Below are 26,062 nucleotides of genomic sequence, written 5' to 3' on the forward strand. Positions count from 1 at the left end.
ACTCCAGCTTCGCGCTCGGCTTCAGAAGGCAGCCACAATGACATCTTGTTACCTTCGTGAACAAGGACTTGAAATTTCACACGGAAAGTGCACAATGGTGGCATTCACGAGGAAGCCAATATCTGGTTACGGCGTGTCTATTAACGTACAACTTATACCATACAGCAGAAGTCACGGGTTCTTGGGAGTCGTAATTGACAGAGACCTGTCTTGGACTCCGCACGTAACTTACGTGAAAAAGCGGCTGACTGCTATCTGTCACCTGTTCAGGTTCCATGCAGGAAAAAGTTGGGGAGTATCTATACACGCTATGTTAAAGTTGTACATGGCGTTGTTCGTTGGATTCATGCGATACAGCCTGCCTGCAATATCCAACACCTGCAAGACTAACCCACGTACGAGTCAGAGTATTCAAGCCCAAGCCCTTAAAATATGTCTTGGCTTACCACGCAGTGCATCAGCGGCTGAAACCATTGCCCTTGCGCAGGATTACCCAATCACGACGCACATTACCGTTGAGACAATGCGTATGCATCTCAGGCATTATGCTAGGACCCCTTCCCACCACTTGGTGAGCCTCACTGCTGCAAGGCCCTGCTCAACATTTAGCGGTATTGCCAGTGCACATCGTGCGTCGTTTACTTCAGGGTACCCACCTGCGGCCAAGCCAGCGTTTCCTCCGTGGTGTTTGAGCCGTCCACAAGTACATATAATGATTCCAGGACTACACAAGAAGACAGATCTACCGGTCCCTGCTCTAAAACAGGTGAGCTTACTTCTTTTGCATGAAAAGTACAGCAACCACGTGCACATTTATACCGATGGATCGACTACGTCGTGCAGTTCTGGTGGTGCCGTGGTTATACCATCGCGAGGAAGGACACTGCGGTTCAAGACATCGCATGTTACGACCTCAACGGTGGCAGAACTAACGGCCCTGCGTCGAGCACTGGAATTCATTGATTCTGAAAGACCTAGAAAATGGGCTGTGTTCTGTGATTCAAAACCGGCATTACAGTGCACGCAGTCAGTTCTCCGACACGAATGCCATGACCAATTGACATACGAAATCGCGAAATTTTACCATCACGTCCAACAAAAAGATCACGGGGTCATTTTTCTATGGGTGCCTGGCCATTGTGGAGTCAGTGGCAATGATTCCGCCGATAACGCTGCTCGCACAGCACATCAAGAAGAACACAACGTTCCAATTCCGCTTTCGAGGACAGATGCCGGAAGGCAGCTTCGACACCTGGCATGCAGCCTCACACTGACCGAGACGACTTACACGACTGCATCGACTATACCCCTCCTTCCAACTCCGAGCTCCATTCGGACTTCCTCGACCTGAAGCTCCGCTTCTCTGTCACCTTTGGTTAGAAGTTGCCTTCACAAAGGCATACTTTACATTAATTGGAGTGACTGACAGTGCAGCATGCGAGGTCTGTGGCACCGAAGAAAACATCGACCACCTGTTGTGCCACTGTCCACGATACACCCCAGAGAGACAAGAACTTGCCAAAGCTTTCCAAAAACTGGACAATCGGCCGCTTTCTGTGCAGGTGCTGCTGGGACACTGATGTCGGCCCATAAAGCGGTGAAGGCACTTTTGTGCTTCTTAAGGACGACGGGTTTGTGCGACCATCTGTGAGTATTAATGCAATTTCTGTAAGACCACACGCGTCAGCGAACTCACCGCAATTTTCTTCTTTCCTTCCCTCCTCTCTCTCCCTGTGATCTTTGTTTTCCCCTTTCCCATTCGCCTGGTGTAGGGTAGCCAACCGGACGTTATTCTGGTTAACCTCCCTGCCTTCTACTTTTTTCTTTCCTTCCTCCTCCTTTACATTTTTCTTGTTTCGGGCAAGTCTGTATGTACGTGACCTGAACTTCGCCATGCAATAAGTATTGTTGGAATTCAGTGCCGTGACTGTGTTTGCTACTCTCGTGTTCTTGGCTTCCACATTGTGCCCAATGACCAACCAGCCACAGCCGCCGCCCTTCTACGAGAGAAAATTATGCTCCACTCGGTTAGCACTACGCTTGCTCTAGCAACATAACCTTACTTTCTTGGAAGCTCTCTTGCACCATATGTCTCTTATGTTGCATTTCTTTATCGCCTATACTTTTAAAACTAATACGACCGAAAAGTGATATCAGGTCTTCATCACTAGGCCAGTACAATTATGCGCCACATAGCAGATCGGAGCTAGCACAGCACATCGATAGCAGAAACCAGATTTGCATGCTAACGCATACAAAGGCAGGCAGTATAGCCATCTCGAATAGATGCACTGATGGCTGCGGCATGATGCTTTCGATTTGCATGGAGAGAAACGTGATATCGATGACTTTGCGATGAAGCCTAATGTGCAGGATCGCCTGCAGGCACTTCCTATAGGAACATCAGCAAGTTCCAAACAAAAGGCTGATTTGGCTTTCTTTCTTTGCAGCTTCGAATAATGTAGTTGGAGCAACGTAACGTGCGATGCGAGCGCGGCAACCATGATGGCTGCCTGTATAGCCTAGCGCCCGTCAAACAACCATAAGTACAGAGGCGGCAAAGGCGGCCCCAGACGCAACCCATGACCTTAGCCACCGCGTTTTACCTTTTCCCACTCCCCTAACCTCGTAGCTCGAGTGGCGTCTCCTCACAATCCCCACCACTCTCGGCAGTCGAGTGCACGTCCAAGTAGTTAGAAGGAGTGCATTCAAAGCAGGCAATTATCAGAGGTAACGCCGTGGGATGGGATTATGCAAATGTGAGTTGTAATCTTAAAGAAGAGCGACCGCGTAATCTTTACATCTCGAGTGCTCCATCACATCGCTAACCGTACACAGGTGCGTTTTCCTGCCACACAGTAACGCGTATATTAAATATCTGCGGCTATAACCAAGGAAAGGAACACACTGTCGGTATGGGTATATCGCGCGTGTGCGTGCACGTCGCGCAGTCACACATGTTAACCCGTATCTACTCATGGCGGGTAAATGTAGCAGTCGTCCCTATTCACTTGTGAGCTATTCGCCCCGCATTTACATTCCTCAGACTGATGCTTTCATACAAATAGGACACTGAGAAGAAAAGTGACGAAGAGCACCGTATACTTAAGGTGTATAAGAAGTGCGCGCAAAGAAAATAGATGAACGCGCGGACATTACGCTTCTTCTTCGTTCTCCGCCACTTTGAATAATGTTAATTGGCAGGGAAGTATTAACACTTGGCCCCGAGTACTATTTCTTCCTTACGACAAAACCAACGTCAGGTGGGTTTGCCGTAATTACATAGAATTAATGCACCAGCAAAGTCGTTTATGCGCCCGTCATCTTCACACAGAGGGCAGCGCTGGTGCATCTTTATGATATCATGTTTTGCATCTTGCCCATAAGTACATAGGCTTATAGTTGGGCGGGTTGGTACGGCTGTATTGGTACACAAACTGCACAAGACGATGACACAACGTCTTCTCGCGCAGTCTGTATCAAAGCTTGCCCATATCTCGGTGCGTCTCGCAACTGGACTCTAACGTTGCAGCGGACGAGCGTGTCCCTTCAAGTTCACATTCAACTCGAAATAATTCGTTAGTTGAACTTCACGCAATTTTAAACTAATTAACGTCTAAAAACTACCATCTGATTATGCGGCACTCCGTAGTGGGGGACTTTGGATTAATGCAACCGACTGGGTTTCTTTAACGTGTACCCAATGCACGGTACACGAGCTTTAACTTCTGCATTCCGCCCGTATCGGATTGAGGCGAGCTCAGCAGCGCAATTTTTGCGGCGTAACGAAGTTTGGATGGCAGAATGCACGCACGACAGATCCATGATCCGCACGACTGAACGTACGATTGCTCCAGAACACCTTTGGCAACATGACACTGGAGTCGCCATATTCTATCATGATGCGACGACGTTCGCGAGATAGTCTCGCATTGACGTTTCTCGACTACGAAAACCGGCTCAATGCGTGATGTCATATATTAGCGAGGGAGACCTAATGCTTGCACATTGGCCAAACTCAGTTCCAGTTAAAAAAATAGCAGCCTATTTACATGTGTTTTGGTTGAGAAACAAGTGTTGGCTAATTCTTCGGCCTCGCGCTCCAATAAGGGCGTCACTATATGGTGGGGCTTATTGCTCGGCCGCATCGCTTGTGTCAAAAAAGGTACACCAATATGGCAGTGGCCTGTCACTCACGTTACCATCATAGTAAAACATTGCCTGTACTCACGTACACTGGCACACCACTAGCTAAAATATGCCAATAATCGCATCTGTTTCAATGTTGGCAATCAGGCTCGCGTAGCCGTTCCATGTGGAATCACCTGATTCCAGTGTGTTGAGGCAATAAAATTTGAGATTTCGTTCAGACAGGCCCTTATACCAATATAGATGTTAATATCACAGTAAGTTAATACAATATTTAGGAGCACGAACAGCGTTGAAGGAGAAATTAAGATGAGGGAAGGTAAAGCGAAGATATGATGATGTGAGCTTCCCTGAATTTCATCACTGGCCATACTAGATCTCTTCGCCTTCCTCACTTCACATGCATACTTCAAACATAATTGCTACATTTTGTTTTAGCCTCACGAAAACTGCCTTTGAATGATTCATTAGCGGTTACTGTGACGGGCTCTTTTTCCATGTGCGCAGCAGTTGCTGCATCATTAAATCTCGTCTTTCTGTGGGCACTGTATTTTTTGGTTCTTTGTAAGTTACGTCAAGTCAGCTTGCATAGGGTGCCGGGTCCCTGCGGACTGTCTTTAAATGTAACAGTGAATTGGCTTACATGAACACTCCCAGTGGTCCTGCTATCTCCGCTCTGCTGACTTCGATATATGTCACCGCGGCTATAGGTACTCATTTTTTAAGGTTTGTAATTGGAATTATTTATTTCCATCTACCACGTAAGCAAACACTTGCCGGACCTGTAGTCGAAGGCTAGTTGGAGTTCGAGTAAAGTAGCGGTAAAGCCCGGGCGCTGCCAAAAGCTATAAAAGTAATACACAGGATTGAGCAAATTCTAGAAACAAAGAAACCAAATACTTGGAAAGCAGCGTATACCAGGTACTCTACACAAATAAAATTCAAAGACAGAAGCAAGCATTGTATACAGACTATAGTAGATAACGCGATTACAATATAACAACCAATATCTAGTTAACAAAACTGTAAAGTACAAAGTTATACATATAGGGCAAAGTTTTGTGTCACCGCGGATATATAGGTTTCTCTTTCTCTCGATAAATACAATTTCGTGCCTGCTGACTTTCATCATCCGTATTTCTCTCTGCCTGAATAATCACTGACGTCCCTTCAGACAATTTGCAGTTTCTCTTTTAATGCTGCGCAGCCGTGTTACGCCATTATAGGTCTATTTATTCAGGCCTGGTCTGGCGGTGTCCCCTTCATCTAATTTCTGCAATGAACCTGAGTTTATTAAGCATTATCTTTTAATATGTCAGCAATTTTCAACGAAAAAAAAACAGAGGCCTACACCCGTATTCAGAAATGGACTTTAATTTGAAGCCCATGCTTTACTTAATCTAAACGATGCCTGTCGAGAACGCGCCCAAGGAAACACAGTGAGCATCCTACGAACGTTCACGCCTGCCGTCATTTAGATCAAGTGAAGCATCAGCTTCAAGTTACGACGCATTTCTGAATACGGGAGCTAGAAGTTCTCTTCCGGCAGCTTGGACTTTCGCGAGGTCCACCGGTAATTCTCATTCTTGGAGCATCTTTACGGCGCTTCTGCCAGAGTAGGGCTTGTATTGATATAAGTTCCTTCGCGACACAATATAAGTACCACGTTAAACTCTTAAAATTATCGCTCGCTTTTCTTTTTGTTGCTTACTTAACTTTTCTTAAAATTTATTACTTACCTTAATAATCTTCTAGTTGTACCATTTTTTGTCTTACTGACAACTATACAGATCCAGCTTTAGTTACCCTAATTTTATTCTCATTGATAAGACACGGCACATTTAAAAATATTACTAAACCGTCTTCTTCTTGGCCAATGCCCCGTAGCGGGCAAGTCCTATTGCTTGAGAACAAGAACAAGAAAGTCACACAGTTTCATTTGATTTATTAGCTGTTTCTTTCATATCTTCGATTACATTTTTCTTTGTTCGTTTATGCTATTACCACCCGGTTCGTGGCCTATCTCCCATAGTGGGTTTGTGCCATTTAATTAGGAATAATAATAATAATAATAATAATAATAATAATAATAATAATAATAATAATAATCCGTGCGTTTGACAATATGGCACTCTCAACATGGAATTCGGTTAGAGCCAGAGGAACGTCGGCATGGCCATTTGCGAATACTTCGGTTACATAAGGAGGATACCACGTTAGCGTCCTGAATTATTTGATGGATCCTTCACAAAATTGTTTGCTGATTGTATAAGTCATTTTAATGCCTCAAGAGTCGCTGTGCTTTCCTAAATCATACGTTTTCCTAAAAAAAAAAATCTGTCGCTCTAAAGTTATGCAATCTAAATATTATTTGAGTAATTTCCGCCTAACGTGTGTTACTTTCTTTCTTTTTAAGTTTTATTTCTCCTACCGCGTTTAACCGCCGGCTTCTTGGCCAATCCCCGTAGTGAGCAAGCAAGCAAACACACACATTCAACCATTGCCGGTATAAAGAGTAGCAGCAACAACCACATGCTAGGGTTATTTTCGCATGACTCTATTAGTTTTTTATCAGGCATCGTTCACGACCGCCTGATCCTGGTGATAACACAGGCGGAGTGCTGCACGGACCACTGATGAAGCTCGAAAAAGAATAGCGTTGGAATAGAATCATAAGATTATTCCTGCCCTTTTACTAGATATTGACCCTAGAAAGTGAGTCGAACCGGATCACATATATCTACACTGTAATAATGTTTATGCCATTGAGGGTGTTTTCTTGTCCCACTGGTAACACTCTTACAGTCAGGGCCTTACAAACGTTTATAGAAGCCGACAACGGAACTACAGAAGACGTAGTTGAAAACTATGTAATCATTCTGACAGCCTTGGGCGCAACAGACATATTCGGCAAGATAATTTTACAGGGAAAGATATGAAACTCTCCGGTCAGATATTTCTCTGCGCCCAAGGCTGTCAGAATGATTACATATATAGTTTTCAACTACGTCGTTTGTCGTCGTACGTCTAGTTAGAGCTCCGTTGTCGCCCTCTATAAATTTTTGTAAGGCCCTAATGGTAAGGGTGTTACCAGTACGACAAGAAAACACCCTCAAGGGTGCAAACATTTTTACAGTGTAATACATTTCTAAAAAGATACGCAGAATCGTTAACCTATGCTCAATCTTTTCTAAGTCATTAACAACATGCACATTGCCGCAGGACTGGAACATGGTGAAAATTATCCCTGTACACAAATCAGGTAAGAAAGTGGAAACCTCCAATTACAGGCCCATTTCTCTAACCATTACCATGTCATGCATTCACTGTACCTTTGCTTGTTACAAATTCTGATGACTCATTTATTACGCATTTGCTATTGGCAGCAATGTGACGGCATCATTGTATTTCTTTTGTGTATTTGCATATGTTTACTTTGCCTATTAGACTGTTTTTTGTACTCTTTTTATTTTTTTTATCCCCTTGAGGAAAAAGTTTGAAATCACGTGATGTTGTACCACTCCTGCCTGGACTTCCAAATGGAAGCCGGCAGTATTCTGAAATAAATAAATAAATAAATTACAGTGAGTGAACTTCTAGAAAACATAGTTCTAAAACATATAACCATGTACCTCGAAGAAGAAATCATCCCATCACCTTACCAACATGGTTTGCTCAAAGGACTGTCAACGGTCATTCAGCTGCTAGAACTAATGCATGATTGGTCGTTCAGTGTCAATAACCAAAAAAAGGACATAATTTTACTAGATTTTCAGAAAGCTTTCCACCGTGTATTGCACACAAAAAAACTCTTTAATAAAATCCAATGAACATTAGGAAACGCTGGAATCACTGCTTGGATTAAACGTTACCTAACTAACCGATTACAATTCGCAGAAATTCATCGTCAGGCCTCGACATTATCTGCCACCACATCTGGTGTGCCTCAGGGGCGTGTCTTGGCTTCTGCTTCTTTTTATTTATTTTTTTATTTTGATCGATGATTTAGCATTTAACATACGCGTAAAAAGTAGGTTGTTCGCAAACGACCGTATACTCTGCCAGGAAATTATTTCACCTGAAGGCCAAATAAGGAGGAGGAGGAGGAGGAGGAAAAACATTTATTAAAAAAAAAGGAATGGATAAGCAGGTGTCTGCTTGCCTGTGCGGTAGGCGCCCTTAGTCCAGGGCTCCTGCGGCTCTTGCTGTCTCCCGGGCCCGCCGCACCAGTTGCTGCTGGTTACGAGGGTCCGAACTAGTCAGCACGGCCTCCCACTGCTCGGGTGTGGGGTTGGGTATTTGCGGGGCTGCCTTGACGTTGGGGCACGCCCATGTGGTGTGATATAGGGAGGCGTAGTCGTTACAACGCGAACATTTCTATGAGTAAAGTGTAGGGTGTATTGCGTGTAGTCTGCTTAAATGGGGGTATGCATTGGTTTGTAATTGTCGCTATGTTAGGGCGTCTTCACGTGAGAGGGTCTTTTGTGGAGGTGGGTATTGTCGTCTGTTCAATCTGTGGTGTTGTAGTATGACGTTGTATCGTAAAGGCCAAGTAAATTTAAATCAGGCATTAGAATCCGTATGTAAATCGCGCACTAATTGGCAAATGACCATTAACGTGTATAAATTCGCTATCCTAACGATTACCAAAAGAAACACAGGCCTGAGTTTCAGTACAATACACATAACGCCCAATTAACTCGAGTTTTAGAGCATAAATACCGTGGTTTACTACTATCCCATGATCTTAGATGGGACTCTCACATTAACAGCATCACATCGACCGCCATAAAACAACTTTTCTTTTTCGGAAGACACCTTCATCTTGTGCCACCTGAAACCAAATTCCTAGCCTTCAAAACATTCGTCAGAAGAGTTCTCGAATATGCTAACATTGCATGCTTCCCACGCACGAAACATAATGTTACTAAACTAGAAGACATCAAAAGAAAAGTTGTTAGGTTTATTTTTAACAAATATCAACTTTGAGACTCACCCACCGAATTACTAAAAAGGACTGGCCTTAATGAAAACAAAGCGAAAGTAGCACTCGTAAAATTCATGTACCAACTTCTTCAAAACCACGTAAATATTGACACTACTAGATACATTTTTATAATGTCAGCAAGGACTACACGCAATTATCACTCCTGGACACTCACTGAATACACGCAGCATTGTAACTGTCGGAAATATTCGTACTTTCCGGCAGCAATAAGGCACTGGAATAAGCTCGACCCATTAACTGATAACACATATTCGCTAAACCATTTCCCAGCGGTACTCGAGGAAAAGTTACTTGCACCGCGCGACTAAGCCCTGAGGATGTAACATATTCTAAATGATTCCTTGTTTTGTTCCATTACTTTATTCTGCTGTATTGCCATGTGCAGCATATATTGTATTTTTGTACCCGTCTATCGTACTTATCTAAACCTACTGATCTCATATTTTTATATGTACCGCGATTCTCCTCCTTGCGGTTGTTCATACATTAGTTTATCACTGCATAACCTGTGGTTTCTACTTTCATTTCTAGAATCAACCGGTCATTGCTTAAAACTGTATTCTCTATAGCATTCTTAAGGTATCCTTATGGTTTATTCTTTAGATGTACTTGGTGTAACCCATTTCCTGCCTTGATCCCATTTAAATGTGGCAGTATTTCTAAATAAATAAAAATCTCTACAGCGGAGGAAGCTCACTAAATTTGACTGCGACGGTTAGACCCAAGTTACTTGCAAAAGCCGGCGAAGGTGACCTGACCACAACACTGACCAAAACAACGGCGGCAATAAACTTATCTTGGATTTTTGGCGATTACGGTGAAACCGCAGAACCAGCACTGATGGAGACCGTAAGAAGCTGATGGCATAGCGCTGTCATTTGCCTTAGATCGGTGGCTTTCTTCAGACGAAATTGCGTTTCTTTTCGATGAATACTTGAAATGCTTATTTTATGACTTTTTTTGTAGGAAAAAATTCGAATGTCCAAACTAAGACGTAAGACACTGCTTGCAATGTCCCGCACTCACTGATGTTTTTTTTTTCCCCTTAACGTATCTGTTGTCAGGGCGTTCAATTCAACTAAACAAGAGTGGGACAGCGATAGGTCAGAAAAAAACAACTTGGTTAATTTAATACAGGTTGCCGTTCGTTTATGCGTAAATGTATTTGTGCTCAACGAGTGTGCGTATGCTGTGCAAGTGTTATACATGGCACGTTATCTGCGTGCACTTCTCATGTCTATAGACCTGGGCAGATGGGTATAATTTAAAAAATTATGCCGACCTTGAGTTCTGTTTTAACGATATGTATCATTTCAAAGGAAATGAAACTTTCTACACGAACAGTTCCCAACAACTCTCGCTAAACCTTTGAACACGCCTGTCTTCAACATATATTAAGTCCGGATTGATGCGGGGGATCGGCTACAGCCAGCGAATTAATCGCGAGAGAAGACAGAAAAGAATGTGGTGCACTGACTAACGCTGACTACTGGCAGACGAGTGTTGTCCAAGCCTCCCGTAACGCAATTAAATCAAGGACAGTAGGTAGGCCATGGGCGATGGACGCCGCTTGCAACACGTCCGTATCAGGCAAAGGCGGCTAAGTAACGAACAGGTTTCCCAACCAGGGCTGAGCGCATGTGGTGAAAACGATCAGCTCACAATGGCCTCGTCCCGGCGACCAGCTCCGTGGACATCGCTGAGACGGTGCCCCCGTCGCGCGGAATGCGCGCCGAACGCGGCGCGTTTCATTACGACGCCGAGGCGGTAGACAAAGGCGCCGCGAGGCACACCGGCGGAGTCGCGAGACGCGCTGGTGGCCTGGAAACACACGTCTGCACAATGTTCCGGGCGGGGAGGTTAATAAGCCGACGTAAGCTCGCATTACTCCGAAATGTTAAATATAGCATTTTCGGGCAGCCAACGAGCTTTTCCTACAACGAATTCATACGCTTTAAGAGCAAATGGAGTGCTGGAAACTCACTTTGCGGGAGGAAGATCTGCCGTATTGAACTCTATGTACTATATACACACATACACACATACATACATACATACATACATACATACATACATACATACATACATACATACATACATACATACATACATACATACATATATATATATATATATATATATATATATATATATATATATATATATATATATATATAGTACATGCAGTCACCTATGCACTGAGCATCACAGGGGCCCTATAACGTAAAACTATTCCAATATGTTTCTATTCCAATTTCCTGACGTCAAATTTGCGTAACCACCGACGCAAGCACCGGGCGGTCACCCATAGGGTTGTCTGAACAGACCAATCAAACGCTCTCCTCGTTCATAGGAGGTCCCTTTTGTTTGCTTGAAAAACGAATAACATTGCCTACACTGAGCGGCTTGTTGTATCTAATTGGCTGACAAGAGGCGAGGAGAACGCTCAAGTGGAGAGGGATTCACTAGGGCAGAGCCAGTGCACTGAAAACCGATAACCGGATGAAGAGGGTGGTGCCGGCGTCTGCGATTTCCCTTACTTTCCCTTACTTAGCTTGTGGTGGCTGGTCGAAAATCGCGGCGGCATGTAACGGAAGCTTAAGAATGACGCTAAAATTGACCCTCAGCAAAGAAGAGTTGGCAGAATGAGGTAGTAAACGTGTCGAAAGTGCTTAAAAACGTTACACGGCCACGCAAGAAGTTTTATTATACGCAAATACACCCATGCTCTCCGGCAGGTGCGAGTAGCCAGCGTCTCAGCGATCGGCGGCAGCTATCTTGTATTCCTTTCGGAACGGGGCAGCCTGCGGCTATTCCGAAAAAAATTCAGTTTTGTTCGGCATATTAATGCATCTTTATCGCGTACACGTCACTTTGACGCGGTGAGTTCGTGCGGTTTTGTGACGTCGCGTGACAGGCAGGGGAAGTGGGTGCAGCCCGAAAACTTTTTACCAATAGCCGAGGGCTAATGGCGAAAAGAAATCGAATCAGAAATAACTGTTTTTCTTTTTCTGTCAAATCTTGCATAATCAGTGTGCACACATCATAGGGCCTCGGGAGGGCCTCGTCAGGCTAGTAGCCTTTAGCTCTCCCTTCGCTTTTTCCTTGTATTGGAAAGAAACCAATAAACAAACAAACAAACAAACAAACAAACAAATATCAGATGGGGAGGTATTGCGCTTTTTGTAACGTCGCTTGACAGACCGGTGAAATGGGGGGTGGTCGAAAAAAGTTTTTGACCAATCGCGGAGGGCTGATAGCAGAATTGGAATAGAAAAGTTTGGAATAGTTTTACGTTATAGTGCCCCAGGATTGCCTAAGTGCCAAGCACTTGCATAATAGGGCAATTTTTCGCAGCGAAGCTGTATATAGATAGCCGATTCGTCCGTCCGTCTGCCGGTCGGTCACCTGCACGCCGAAAACTCCTTACTCCTTCGGTGAAAACCGATGCGCATGCGCGAACAAAAGAGATAGAGATAAAGAGAGACGCGCGCTTAGCCAACACAACCTAGGTAACACAAGGCATGTTTACTCCGATCCATGACGTCACGCTACCTGGCCCGAAATTTCCATTGACAAAGCTGGCGTCATTAAAGTGGTGACGTCAAAATAACTGTTGCCTGCTCGGGAGCATCCCCTTAGATTCTATGGCAGTTGGGCCAAGTAACCTGACGTCATGGATCGGAGTGAAAAGGCCTTGTACTATCTAGATGGTGTTGGATTAGCTGCGCCAGTAGTGACGTCGTTGCCCTCCGTCGCAGCTGAGCACGCGCGCAGCAGTTTCTCGCCGGCTCCGAAATGGGTAGGCCACGCGTCATAGCTACTCCTGAAGAGTAGGCAGCTTTCGATGAGCAAAGCCGCGAGCAGAACCTCTACTTACATTTCGTGCTGACGATTGTAGTGGTGGGCAGAGGATATATGCATGACGTCGTATGCTGCCCTTGGCTGACTGAACTATAGCGAATGAGAGGTGTCTGCTCGCCGTCTTCTGTTTCAGCAGACGAAAATGGCCTGACATAGGATTTCGCTTGACTTCGCACCCACTGGCTGCGTATATTCCGATCTGTCGCATTAAAAATCGGTGTGCTAGATTTCTTTCATCAACAAATCTATACAACCAGCAATTAAATACATCGCGAATGCGCAGCGCATGAAGACAACTTCTCTATGCATATATAATACAACGCGGAATCTGAAACAGCCTGCACCGTCCATGAGTAAGATCATTTTGTCATCTTGGAAGACTAGCCCATCTTCCTCCGTGACACATGGTAATGCGAGCACTTCGCTGCCGCCCCTACAGCGAACATTCGCTGTGTAACGTGTACTAAACGTTCACTGTGGTTCAGTATTTCAATGAAGCACTTGCTAAACAAGAGAAAGCGCATATTTCGTCGCTGCAGGTTAACAAATGCGACTGAGGCATGGAACGCTTATCACGCTGTGGTATCCGAATTACTAGCCCGCGCAAAATATGGACCATCCTTAATGTGAAACCAAAACAAGGCATCATACTCAAATGTAACGGCGGTGCTATGGTTCCACCGAACCAATCTTGCACATTATTAAATAACAAATTTTTTCATGTTTCTCAACAACTACTGCGGTTATCCTTCCCGATGCACTTTTCGTACACTTGCCATTGATGGATGATATCATCATTGACTGGGAAGGAATTTCCAACCCGTTGATAACTCTAAAATTTCATCTTCCGCAAGTGTTGACGACATTAACAACAAGTTGTTGAAAGGCACGAATACTTACCCTTCTTGTACGCTGTCAGAGATCTTTACCCAATCTTTGCAGATTGGTACGCTCCCCGATGACTGTAAGGTGGGCAAGGTTGCTCCAGTGCACAGGTCTGGTGATGTTCACAGCCCTTTAAATTACAGACCAATATTACTAACATCAGTCCCATGCAAATTACTTTAATTTATTATCTATTCTGCCACACCTTGAATTCAATTCCTTTTTTACAAACAATGCATGGTTTTCGAAGAAATCATTCTTGTGAAACATAGTTAATCGCTTTTACTAATGACCTTTTTGCAGCTTTGGGTCGTTTCTCTGTCGTTGATTGTATATTTATTGATTTCGCTAAAACATTTGATGCCGCGGCTTATCCTCTTCTGCTTCTTAAACTTAATAAACTAAACATACATGACGCCGTATTAAAATGGATTGACTGTTTTTTGATGATCGCACTCAGTACGTGACAGCTAATGACCATAACTCTAATCTGTCATCAGTAAGATCGGGTCTTCTCTTCCAAATCTATATTAATGATCTTCCTTATCTAATAACATCATCTATAAGGCTGTTCGCTGACGACTATGTTATATACAGAGAAATTTCTAACCCATCTGACACTAATGTTCTTCAGAATTAGATAATAGCATTTCTGCATGGCGCGACACTTGGCTCATGAAACTTAATACACCCAAATGCAATACAATGAAAGTACCACGGGTTCCTTCCAAAGCTAACCGGCATCCATATGTTCTCAATGGCTCTCCGTTATATTTTGTCTCTGTGCATAAATATCGTGGCGTGTACACCAGCAGTGACCTTTCATGGAAAGCACATATCAAACACACATTTAACAATGCTAATCGCATGCTTGGTTTTCTTCGCCGTAATTTTTCAGTTGCTCCGATTGCTTTAAAATTACTTCTGTATAAAACGGCCATTCGAACTAAGATGGAATATGCGTCTCCTGTATGGGACCCTAATATAATTTCGTTGATGAATACTCTAGAATCTGATCAGAATCGTTCAGCTAGTTTTTTTTTTTTTTTTGACTAACTACTCTCGTGCATTTAGTGTCAACCTTATGAAAAGAACCCTAGACCTTCCAGATCTTTCCATGCGGTGTCATCTTGCTCGGCTCTCCACTTTCCACAAAATGTATTACGCAAACGAATCACTCAAAGTCTCTTCACTGCTCCAAATTACGTATCATCCCGGATTGATAAACGATTCAAAGTAGGCATACCAAGTTGCAAAACTAACTAGTATTTTTATTCTTTCTTCCCAAAGACCAGCTCAGACTGGAACCACCCGCCCGCCTGCATCGCCTCCATTCCTGAACCTGAAGCTTTCAAATCTGCGCTTCTTCACCACCAATGTTAAAACTCTCCCTTTTCTATTGATTTGTATAAATATTCACCACTCATATCTGTAATGCCTCAATGGCCCTAATTGTAAGCAAATAAATAAATAAATAAACACCGCAGAAAGTAAACCCTTAAAAGAGGATTGCCGTACAGCGACCTCAGGTTCGGAAGTCGCTGACATTTCGCGTGTTGCTGGCCATAACGCGCGCGAGCGCTTACAATGCAGGCAATAAAACCAAGAGACGCATTCATTAATCAGTGTAGTTAACCAGAGGGCGAAGAGCGAGCACCTGGATTCCGCGTGGCGACGCATACGAGCGGGCGCTTGGCTGTCAGCCACGCCACGTCCGCCACCCGCTGGCGTGACGCCATCATCGTGTCGTCTGCTCGCAAGCGTGCGGACGGGCTGCAAAGCGCTTTCCCTACTCCGCGTCTGGGCGCATGCTTCCGAAAGCGTCGAAATCCGGACCGTCATGCGTCTCCCAGGAAAGTCTTCGGCACTGCGTGTCCGGAGGTGACAAGTGTACCACATGCGGAAATTGTAATCCGTACCTCACACTAGATTCCTCCGCTGAGCGCGACACTGGACAAAATCACGGCTCACGAACGAAATGCGAGCGCACGAATATGGCACTGCAGTGCCGCGCGTTCGCATAGTTGCCGGTCTCGGCAAGTAACGACAAGTTTGCAGAGCACAGCTTAGCAACTCGCTGCTGTTTGCTTAGTGTTCGCGGGAGTTGAGAATATTTCTTTCTTCGTAGGACTGCCGTGCGAGCGTGTTTTTGTTTGTCACACAGCGCTATCACAAGCACGTAGGAAGCAGCGTAAGATGCTACTACTGTTATCTCTTCTTTCTCTCCTGGCTGCGAAATCGAAGGTCGCAGCTGTACAGATAAGTGCATTCGTAATAAAAGAATGAGATTCTTTCGAGTTAATTCCATAAGAGAAGAAACCGGAAAACGCCATCTTTATATTGACATTCTTAATGAGGCAACAGTTACGCACGCATTTAAAAAGAGCAAAGAAAGTATTTTCAATACGCTATTCGCGTCCTATTCAACCGGGTGATTCAGTAAACTTGTATACAGACTTAGGTGCACTGTAATGCTATTACCGATGAAATTAACGCAGAACTACAACTTATGAAATGTTTCCTACGCATAGGTCGCCACAGTCTATTTCTTTCCCTCCGCTCAGTTCCCGTTAATCAGACCTGTACCGCGGCTGTCGTCACCGTATAAATGTCCCTTTGAAAGGAGTGAAGACATGTTTAAAAATGTTTGCGCAACTCTTCATTCGTTGTTCTTTGAAGGAGACCAAAGTTAAACATAAATATAGTTAGTGAATGACGCGAGCAATCGACGCCCCCCCCCTTTCAACAAGTACGTGGGGAGCAGTGGGAAGTGGAGCTCGGTGCTGTGGGTTCTATGCGTCAGCCTCGTGACAGGCGGTGTTTTCACGGGCGTTTCTCAGCTCTCTTCATGTCGTATTTGCCCGGCCTATTTGACGGCACGTGCACATGCCGTCCCGGCGCAGACCGGGTTGAAGTGGATCTTTCAACCACTTGTCTTATATTTTTTTATTTTTTTGCGCACTTCATTACTTGTTGCAGTCTAACGGAAGGAAAGAGGTATAGACATTAGGAAGGGGAATGGAATCGGTCTCAATATGAATGGCCTTCAATATTAAGGACGTTTTGACGGGTTCGCCGCCATGCAGCTTTCATTTTTCATGAAAAGCTTTAATGTATAAAGTTGAGTGCAATATCATTCATCACTTACTGTCACCTCTACGGAGACTATCACTGCCATTAGCCGGTGCAGATCATTTATGAAGAGTGGGTAGAGAGTCGAAGGGGGGCCAGACCCTAAGAACTGGTCCCACTGTTTGGACACCAAGTTGAGTGCGAGCACGCTATTTTCCATGGAATTCTCCACGTGGCGCAGGCCACGCATGTGTCGGGTCGCGGAAGTACGCCTCTCTAACGGGGCACCAGAATGCGTGACTACTGGGCTGTTATAAGTATATCTGCAGAGTGTACGCCAGGGGAATTATAGCGTTGCCGAGGGTGGCATCGTCGGAAAATATACGCCCCATTTCACTCATTGTTCTTGTTTTCTTCTTCATTTTTCAACAACATGCATCGATGACAATTTTGGTTCGTAAGTGGTTGCGCATGTCCACACACCGATTAGCGACAGTATTAGTGGTGCTGCTTCAAGTGGTGTTAGCCTGGCGGTCAGCGCGTGCTGGCACATGCTTCGTCTGTAGCACCACAGTTCAGAACGAAACATACACATCACACATCAACGAGTTCAGATTCGTGTAGAACTAAAATTAATCACGTTGTTAAATTTGGTGCAGCGCTTGCACTAACGTTTGTGCAGGTGCGGTTTTGTGGAAGTGTTTGGAAGAAAGTGAAAGGCCAAGCGGTGTCTGCAAACGAAATCCGCTTGTTCAGTCTGGCGATCACTGGCATCTTTTTTCGTTGAAGGCTTTACTGCGCCAAGACTGGCGCAGACAAGAAAGAAAAAAAGAAAGAAAGAAAGAAAGAAAGAAAGAAAGAAAGAAAGAAAGAAAGAAAGAAAGAAAGAAAGAAAGAAAGAAAGAAAGAAAGAAAGAAAGAAAGAGAAGGTGCCACAATTAAGGGGTTGAATTAATGAAACCGCGTGGTCACTTTCCCATCATGTGTCTTCGGCTGGAGCGTGCACAAATACCTTTCGTGGGCACTGTGGCTGTCCGCATGTGTGGGAAGTTTACCGCGAGCGCCCATCGCCTGCTCCCGCGGAGAGACGATTGTCGAGGGGAGAGCGATTCGCAGCGTGCGCATCGGTGCCTCCGCAGCCCGCTTTCTCTTTGCGCCGTGGTCAGTCGCCCCTTCTCCGCTGACTACGCCAACTGGCGCGCTGCCGCGAGAGCAATCCCAACCCATTTGCCACAGCGATGAGGGATGACGCGTCTAGTACTACATGGGACGCTTCTGTGCAACCAATAGGGTGCTACCTAATCTGCCAGCAGGCCACTCAGTGCTGTCTGAGGGTTGAAAAGGAAAATATAGGAGAAAACACGTTTGTTTTGAAATTTGTGCAGAATGTATGCTATTGAAGCCGTGTCACGGGGAGGTATCGGATAACAATAGAGAATTTTATGTTAGGGCACGCAAGCCGCGTCCAATCGTTGCGGGACGCAAGCCACCGAGCGTACAAAAGAACCAAAGCAAGCAACAATGAGCGCCAAGGGCCCTCAGTATGGAGTTGCGTCTCCCAACGCTTGGGGGCAACTTGCGTCCTCTAGCCTAAAGCTCTGTAATATCGGGAGGGAGCAGCGTTCATGTGTTGCCTACTTCTACGCAACCACGATTTTTCGTCAGGTTGCGGTCAGTTGATGAGGGGGACCCGTTTGCCGGAGAGACAAGGAGGAGACTCTGCGGCCCAGCGCTTGGCTTACGCCTGCGCTGACCGCTAGGATGGGCGCTGCTAACCCTGTCGAGCGAGCTGCAAGGCAGGCCTCGTGACGTTCAGCCGTTCAAGGACCGAGTCGGTGACAGCGTGAAGGGCTGCGCGTGCATGCGCGCCGTCAAAGTGGCCGCTGCTGTCGGGCGCCGTCGTTCAAGTTATCGTATGACACCCTCTATTGGCGTACATTGCTAGGCCATAAGCACGAGTATCCTTGTTTATATATATTTTTTTTCGGGCGAGTTCGAAGGCACATCAACCCACCCACTAAGGGAAAGCTTAGGAATCTTACGAGTAATGTTTTCAATTATTACGTCCGCTAGGTTGTTTTTGCAGCGAATCTGAGATTAGGGAATGGAAAAACGCTTGTAAGACAGCGGCGTTAAACAAGCAATGCTGGAGTAAGACGGGCTAACCACAGCCGCCACACGAAGGGCGATGCGGTCAATAAAGTTGCGTTATGGAACGTCCGAAATGTGTCCTAATTTATTATATTGCCCTTTTAAAACAACGATGAAGAATCGAATGACGCTTGGGCATGGAGTCCTGTGTGAATAAGCAACTTGAAAATTATATATAAAGCGTAGAGTAGTTGCTTAACCAACGCATCTCGTGTCTACAAATTTGCCTGGCTGCTCTGTCAACGAGAAAGAGCACAGTAGTAGATACATATGACTCAAGAAACAACATACACAAAAAGCGCAGTAAACTCGGTTCGCATTATTTAGAAGAACAAAGAAAGAAAAGCAGCGCAATAATCGTCCAACCATTACTCAAACGCAAAACGACTTGGGTTTCACCACTGCCAGCATGAAACTCGTTGTGTCAGCCGTCACTGATGGCCAAGTGAGATGACCGCATGCTATTCGATGGGGAATGAAAGACACGTGAAACGCTACACAATGCTCTCATTCACTTCATTCAGCGATAGCAACAACTACAAAGATGCTGGAGCAGAGGTTAACTAGCTGCTCATCGGGTGCGATAACAACGACGAGGAAAGTAACGGGAGCACAAAATTTGACATAACTGTGCCGAAAGTGAGAGCGAAAGAAAGATTAAAGGCAGGGAAGTTAACCAGAACAAAAAATCCACTCTGCTACCTTGTACTGGTATGCGACTCAGGGTCGAGGACGAGAGACGTGCTCTTGGAGTAGACGAAGAGGAGACGAAAAGCTTTATGCAGTATGCAGATATAGCGGGTAACAAGTAGGGGGGCCAAAGAGCGCACCAGACCAACGGGGCGGCTGGTGGCGACTCTTTCTCTTAACATTGGGCCGGTTCTGCCTCAAATAATTTCGGCCGTCCCATCGTCGGCAGGAACGAGACATGGCTGGTTCTGACGCCAACCGCATCACTTTCTCCTTTCGTCGGAAGGGGAAGTCCAAGCTGCATACCACCGGTCTCCACGGCGAGGGGTCAGCAGTTCTGTGGAATTCTGAAAGATGTCAGTGGATTTGTCGTGATGCTCTGTGCTCCCGGGCTCCTCAGTTCGACCCACGGGAAAGGCTCGGCAGTTTCTTGGAACTTTAAAGGTTGTCAGTGGATATTTAAAGCCCAGCACAAGGGCAACCACTTCAGAGGAACGAGGGGGCACAAGCAAACATGAACACATGCCACTGGATGACCGTGGAAACCTGCTGTCAAAACACTGGAGGGAAGAAGTGCGGCAGCAGCAGAGACGAAATGACCTTCCTGCTACCTCTCGGCATCAACGCACACTAAGCGGCGAAAGGAAAGCGCACATGAATCTATCAGCACTCGGCGTACTTTGTCCCCGTCGCAGATCACTTGCTGATGTTCGTCCACTAACTGCAGCTGACTGCAGATAAGACTTCTCTAAGTATCTCGTTATAGCTCGAGTACCTACGTATCTATTGTATCAGTTACTGTAAGGTATACTTAGACGTTCAACCTATTTGTTCAATGGAGGCTTTATTGTAAGTAGTACCAGCTAAATATTAAATTTCCTGAATTGAAAAATCCATTTAATACTCGTACAGAGCAAAACTTCTTTCACGAAGGAAGCCAAATAGCATTGCTCCCTTTCATTAACGCATATGACAGCATTTAATCACATAACCCAGAATCATGCCTACGCAGTCGGTCCATGCAAAATCGCATCATGTCAACATTTTCCTTATTGAACATATTTTGTTTCTGCATGCGTGCCAGAACGAGGAAGACATTGCCTTCTGCGCTCCGGCGTTGGTGTCGCGCAGGAAAGCAAAATGCAACTGCCAAATTTTGTTCCTGAGTTATCTGGAATCAAATAAGATTGCAAGTTAACTGAGCGTTTGCTTGATAAGAAAGAAAATAGTAATATAATGAGTAATATAAAAAGTACTGAAACAAGCTCAACAAACCGTGGATATGTTCGCGACGAATATCTCAAAGTTCGTGCTCATTACGGACTTTACACAGCTTTCTTTGATGAAGACACTCAATCCAGCCATAGGAGCACTCAACCTGAACATTGTAGCACACAGGCCATATATTCTTCCTTTTTTTTTGAAAACTCTGTTCGTCAAGCCACTGAGACAACCGTAAATGCATTCATTGGATGCCAGTTAGATTAGATAGATGTTCTACAGGTATAAATGTTGCATGTCGACTTAACCACATACTTCAACTAATCATTTTATTGACAGCCCTTCTCTCCCTTCCCCCACCCCCCTTCATCACCAAAAAATAGAGGACCCTGTTTTTAGCAGTGCATACTGCCGTGTTATGGCTCCGCTAAAACAAACCCAAACAGACAAACCTAGTCGGAACACTTCCGCTGCGAGAGTTAAGCACGAAGATGGTAGGCCAGCAGCCACAACAAGCGAAAACAAACGTGCCGCAGCAGCGGAGAGAGAGAGAGAGAAATATGGCGGGCGACTCTGCGTGCCAGGAGTGCCCCGCACGCTCGCGGTCATCGCTTATCTCGGCATGCATTGAATGCGCGCCAGAGCGACCCGGCGCCTTATTGAGAAGAGGTAGCGGCGTTATCCCACGGCTAGCTCATCGCATTCTGTTCGCGAGCATCGAGAAAGTTTCCAATTATCCCAGCGGGCCGCGATGTGCCCTTGCCGCGGCGGCGCCGACGCCACCGTCGTGCTCGGCGGGGCCAGCAAGATTGCCCCGGCGCCTCGTGCCGCTGATAGCGCGGTCGCCTCCTCCGCCGAGCGCCACGCGGGCCACGGCGGTCTGCCCTGCACGCCCACTGTGGCCGTCCTGTCGCGCGGGCGCCGCCTTGCGTAACACTTTGCTTATCGACGCACGCTGGCTTCTTGTGGTTCGGAACTGTCGCTAGCTAGACGAGAGAAAGGCAGGGGAGGAAAGTAAAGAATGACAAGACGAGCTTACGTGCGCTCCGCCGAGCTGAAGGCACACTGACCAAATGCGGCCCGACAGGCCTTATCGTTTTGCCCCAGCGAGAATGCGTGCTCGCCGTAATGCACCAGCGCATTTGACTTAAGTTTATATAACGTCGTCGCAGGAGAAACCGGCATCCTTCGGCAACGTCGGCTACTCCTTTGTACGTTCACTTTCAACGCGCAGCCCTATGAGGTCATCCAGGACACGATACAATATCGAAAAAAAAAAGAAACAAGAATGAAAAAGTAAAGCCCTAGGTCTACTTTCTTCTGATCGATGTTTAGACCGACAAGGACGTGTGGGCAGTCCATCGCGTACGTCTTGCGGTTTCTGCGTGACACTTCAGCACCTAATACTTGAGTGTCCCGCTTTCATAGCGCTGCGCACGTCGCTAGTGAGGGATGGCCTCCTTGTCCGGTGTACGACACTCGGTGAATTTTTGTACCCCAGTGGTTGTGTGTCTCGACTGGATCAGGTGCATCTCACTGTTGTTACTTTTCTAAAAGAAACCAACTTAGGTTCACGTCTGTATAGCCCATTTCTGCTTTCCGGTGACGGGAGCTCAAACACTATTTCTTCTGTTTCGACATTCTTTAGTGAAGTGACCTGCAGTGACCGGCCTTACTGTGTGTGACCAGTACTGTGTGTGACCAGTACTGTGTGTGTTGTGCCAAATTCTTTGAAATTTGTAATCTTGCTCTTCCTTACCTTTTCCCTCCACTTCTTCCTACCTTCCATCTCTATGCTTCTGCCTACTCCTTTCTGAAGGGTAGGCAGACGTTGTGCCCCTTCGAGTGGCAGCCCAGCCTGCTCCTCGCTTTCTCTTTCCTGTCAAGTGTATACATGCCTTCAAAACAAATAATAATAATAATAATAATAATAATAATAATAATAATAATAATAATAATAATAATAATAATAATCTGTAAAATGTACAGACCTAATATCGGTTCGATACGATGTCATTTTACGAAACATTTAGAGGGCTTGACGTGCGTTTCTGCGGGGCTTCTTTCGGTCGTGGCTTCATTATTTGTTCTTCAGTCATCAGTCTTGGATCCAGTGCACACAAGTTACTATGCAGCTATTTTATTTTTCTTTGCATGAGTGGAGGCTCTGCATTCAGCAGTGCAGTAGAAGCTTTCCATGCCTTTCTTTAACTGTACACAGAAACTCAGGTGGATCTTCGCATTTCATGTGGAGAGCAGAAATGAACGACGCGCGAGCCTTAAGCAACGCCGGAGATTTTACGATGTCCACTGATCTTAATAAAATTTCCAATATACATTCTGCTTTGCACTCTGGTTATTTGTGCCACACAATACGGCTGCAAGTAATTTAGTTTTCCTGAAAATCAATTTTAAACATTGGTTGCGTTCCAGACTCATGACTTTTTACTGGCCACCCTGTGTTTGTGACGTCAAAGACTACACTGCCACTGTCGCTGAAATCGCCGCTGAAATCGCCGCTGTCTAGGTCGGAAAATCTGTAAAAGCTCCCTGTGTCGTCAGGAGACATCGATTGTTTGGCGTTAGAGCCACGTGTACTGCGTGTTTACATTGTGGTAGTGTTAGATCTGACGTCATCGACTCATCGTGACGTCACACGAAGCAGCTACCCGCTTCGGTTTCGGCATATCGTTTATTGGTTATTTAAATTTATGCATGAATTTCTAGGAAAACTGAACCACTCTACCGGTGACAGGACCATAAATGCCATTTGAAAATGACAATATCCTAATATGGCTAAAAAAAACGCCGGAGTTGCCCTTAGACGAGACGTATTCTTCGTACCGCTTTCTCAATACAGCGGCTGACCACGACCGTGACAATTCAACCTAATGTAACAGGAATCTGATGAAAGCCAAGCGAGAGATTCCTTTCGCTAAGAAAAAGTGCACCTTCCTCGCTGATGAACAATCACTCTGATAAGAAGATCTCTCTCTGACCATTGCAACGTGCATAGGAGGAAATCAGTGCGAGCCTTTGCTAGTGAGCCGGCTCGAGTGATTCATGTGGATGAAACAGGAAATGCTAGCAACTATCGCGTAGCTGATTCCTCCACAAACAATAAATTATTTAATGATCAAACAATGATAACGTGACGTAATATGAAAAACGTTCCAGCAATGCAGCACATTTTGCAAATGGCGAATGTTGCAAAATAATAATGAAACAAACATCAATAAAACGTCACGTTCCGCAGTTTTTGCATTTGAACCCATTTCAATCATCAAATTAGTGGATTATTAAAAAATAATTAAAACACGCACACAATGATGCATGATAAATGTCATTTTATAGATACAATACAATATCACTTTCATTAAAAGAAGGTTATTAGGTATGTTAGAGCACATCGCTTTAATGACGCGTTACTCTATAGCCCAAGATATTTTTCTGCACTGAAACAACGATCATCAATGCGTTTCATGCCGACGTTCAGGTTCCCGCAACTCATAATAGCGAGCGGAATCGATAGCGAAATGATCGGAGCGCTGATGGTCAATCCCCAGACGACTCTAGCAAGGGATAACTTTTTTTTAATGGGGCACAGGTGCTTACATACGAAAAATTTCAGAACAGACGAACAATGGCACGGGAAAAGTCACGAATGATTACATTGCGGGGCAATAATTCTTAATAAATGACTACTATGCTAGCTGATAGACACAAGTGGCTTCACGGTATGTACGCACGCGTATGTTCAACCTGTAGTCACATTCTTTCTCTACATAATTTTGTTAACATTTAAACACCTCTAGAGTATGCTCATTTTTTGTTCTTTGCGGGGAACTCACTAATAATGTGTTGAGCCAATATTCAACAAAAAATAGGGTTAAATATATCAAACCACTATTGAACTACCACAAGATAAAAAGCATTATGACAGCTATACCACAAGTAACACTCGAAAAGAAACTTTATGATGTATAACATTAGGCCATTTGCTGACGTAAGAAAGTGCTTGTTTAACGTCTCTGCAATAAAAATATCAACGCATGAAGACACAAACCGCGAAGGAAAATTGCGACCAGCTATCTCCCCGTAACATCTAAATTAAAATATATTAATATTGAAATATCTGGAAAATTAGTGCTGGCTTTCTTCCCTAGCACAAAGTTCTAAAAAAATGTTCAAGTCCACTCAAATCATTCCAGATATTTTTCTAACTTCAATAAATTTCGCTACAAAAAATTTCATTCCGATGTGCTTAAAACACAAAAAGAAAGAAAAAAGGCTGTCGCGCAAACTCAAACTTCTTGCCGCTTAACAAGCTCGAAAGTCGCCAAATTTAGAATAAAATCAGCTAAATAAAAATTATACGTCAAGCATGGTCGTTTGCTTGGTTGTTTGAACCTGACTCACTGTTGGAGGCTTTGTAACCAGCAAAGACGAAGTGCAAGACTAAGTCACGTGCCTGGTGTCGTCTTTCCGTCGACAGGCACTTAGGTTTGCATAAGTGAGCGATCACGACGTTGTCACAATGAAGCTGATGGCTTCCAGGCGTTGCAACGGCCGCAGCTACAGTTTTGTGCCTTTCTTTCTATTGAATTGTTAGTGGCGTTCGGCTTCTCCCTTCTCCTTCATTATCGTCAAAGTAATATTACTATTATCTCATGATAATGCATTAGGGAACTTTTTTCGTCTTCGCATAAAGCTTTTACTTGCAACCAGCGCCAGAATTCGTGAGACAGAACCTTCGGATTGTGTCTTATGAATTCAACACGATATATGTCGCCACTTTGGCAAACTGGTCGATGTAATTTCCTCCCAACGAGGAAAGTCCGGGTTGAAATCACGCAGTGTCACCGATTTTATTGATTTACTACTCGACTTTTCCTCTTGTTATATTGTTAAGCACTTATTTCCTTTTTCCTCTTTTTCAATGAGACAACTTATTCAAGTAAGAATTACTGCATTTTCAGGTAGCACTAGAACAGGCACACGCGGACTTCGCATTGGACTATT

At 44.9% G+C, this 26,062-nt stretch overlaps 1 long non-coding RNA gene across 2 annotated transcripts in view; it reads right to left on the reverse strand.

The window, feature by feature from the left end:
• The window catches only part of LOC135897781 (uncharacterized), a 245,561-nt gene that overhangs the window by 89,227 nt on the left and 130,272 nt on the right, over positions 1–26,062 (reverse strand). For both annotated transcript variants that reach the window (XR_011509935.1, XR_011509936.1), the window contains one exon: positions 13,922–14,036. This is a non-coding gene — a long non-coding RNA (uncharacterized lncRNA). The remainder of the gene's footprint in view (positions 1–13,921; positions 14,037–26,062) is intronic.

This window comes from Dermacentor albipictus, chromosome 1, assembly GCF_038994185.2.
Source record: "Dermacentor albipictus isolate Rhodes 1998 colony chromosome 1, USDA_Dalb.pri_finalv2, whole genome shotgun sequence".
In the NCBI taxonomy this organism is placed as follows: Eukaryota; Metazoa; Arthropoda; class Arachnida; order Ixodida; family Ixodidae; genus Dermacentor; species Dermacentor albipictus.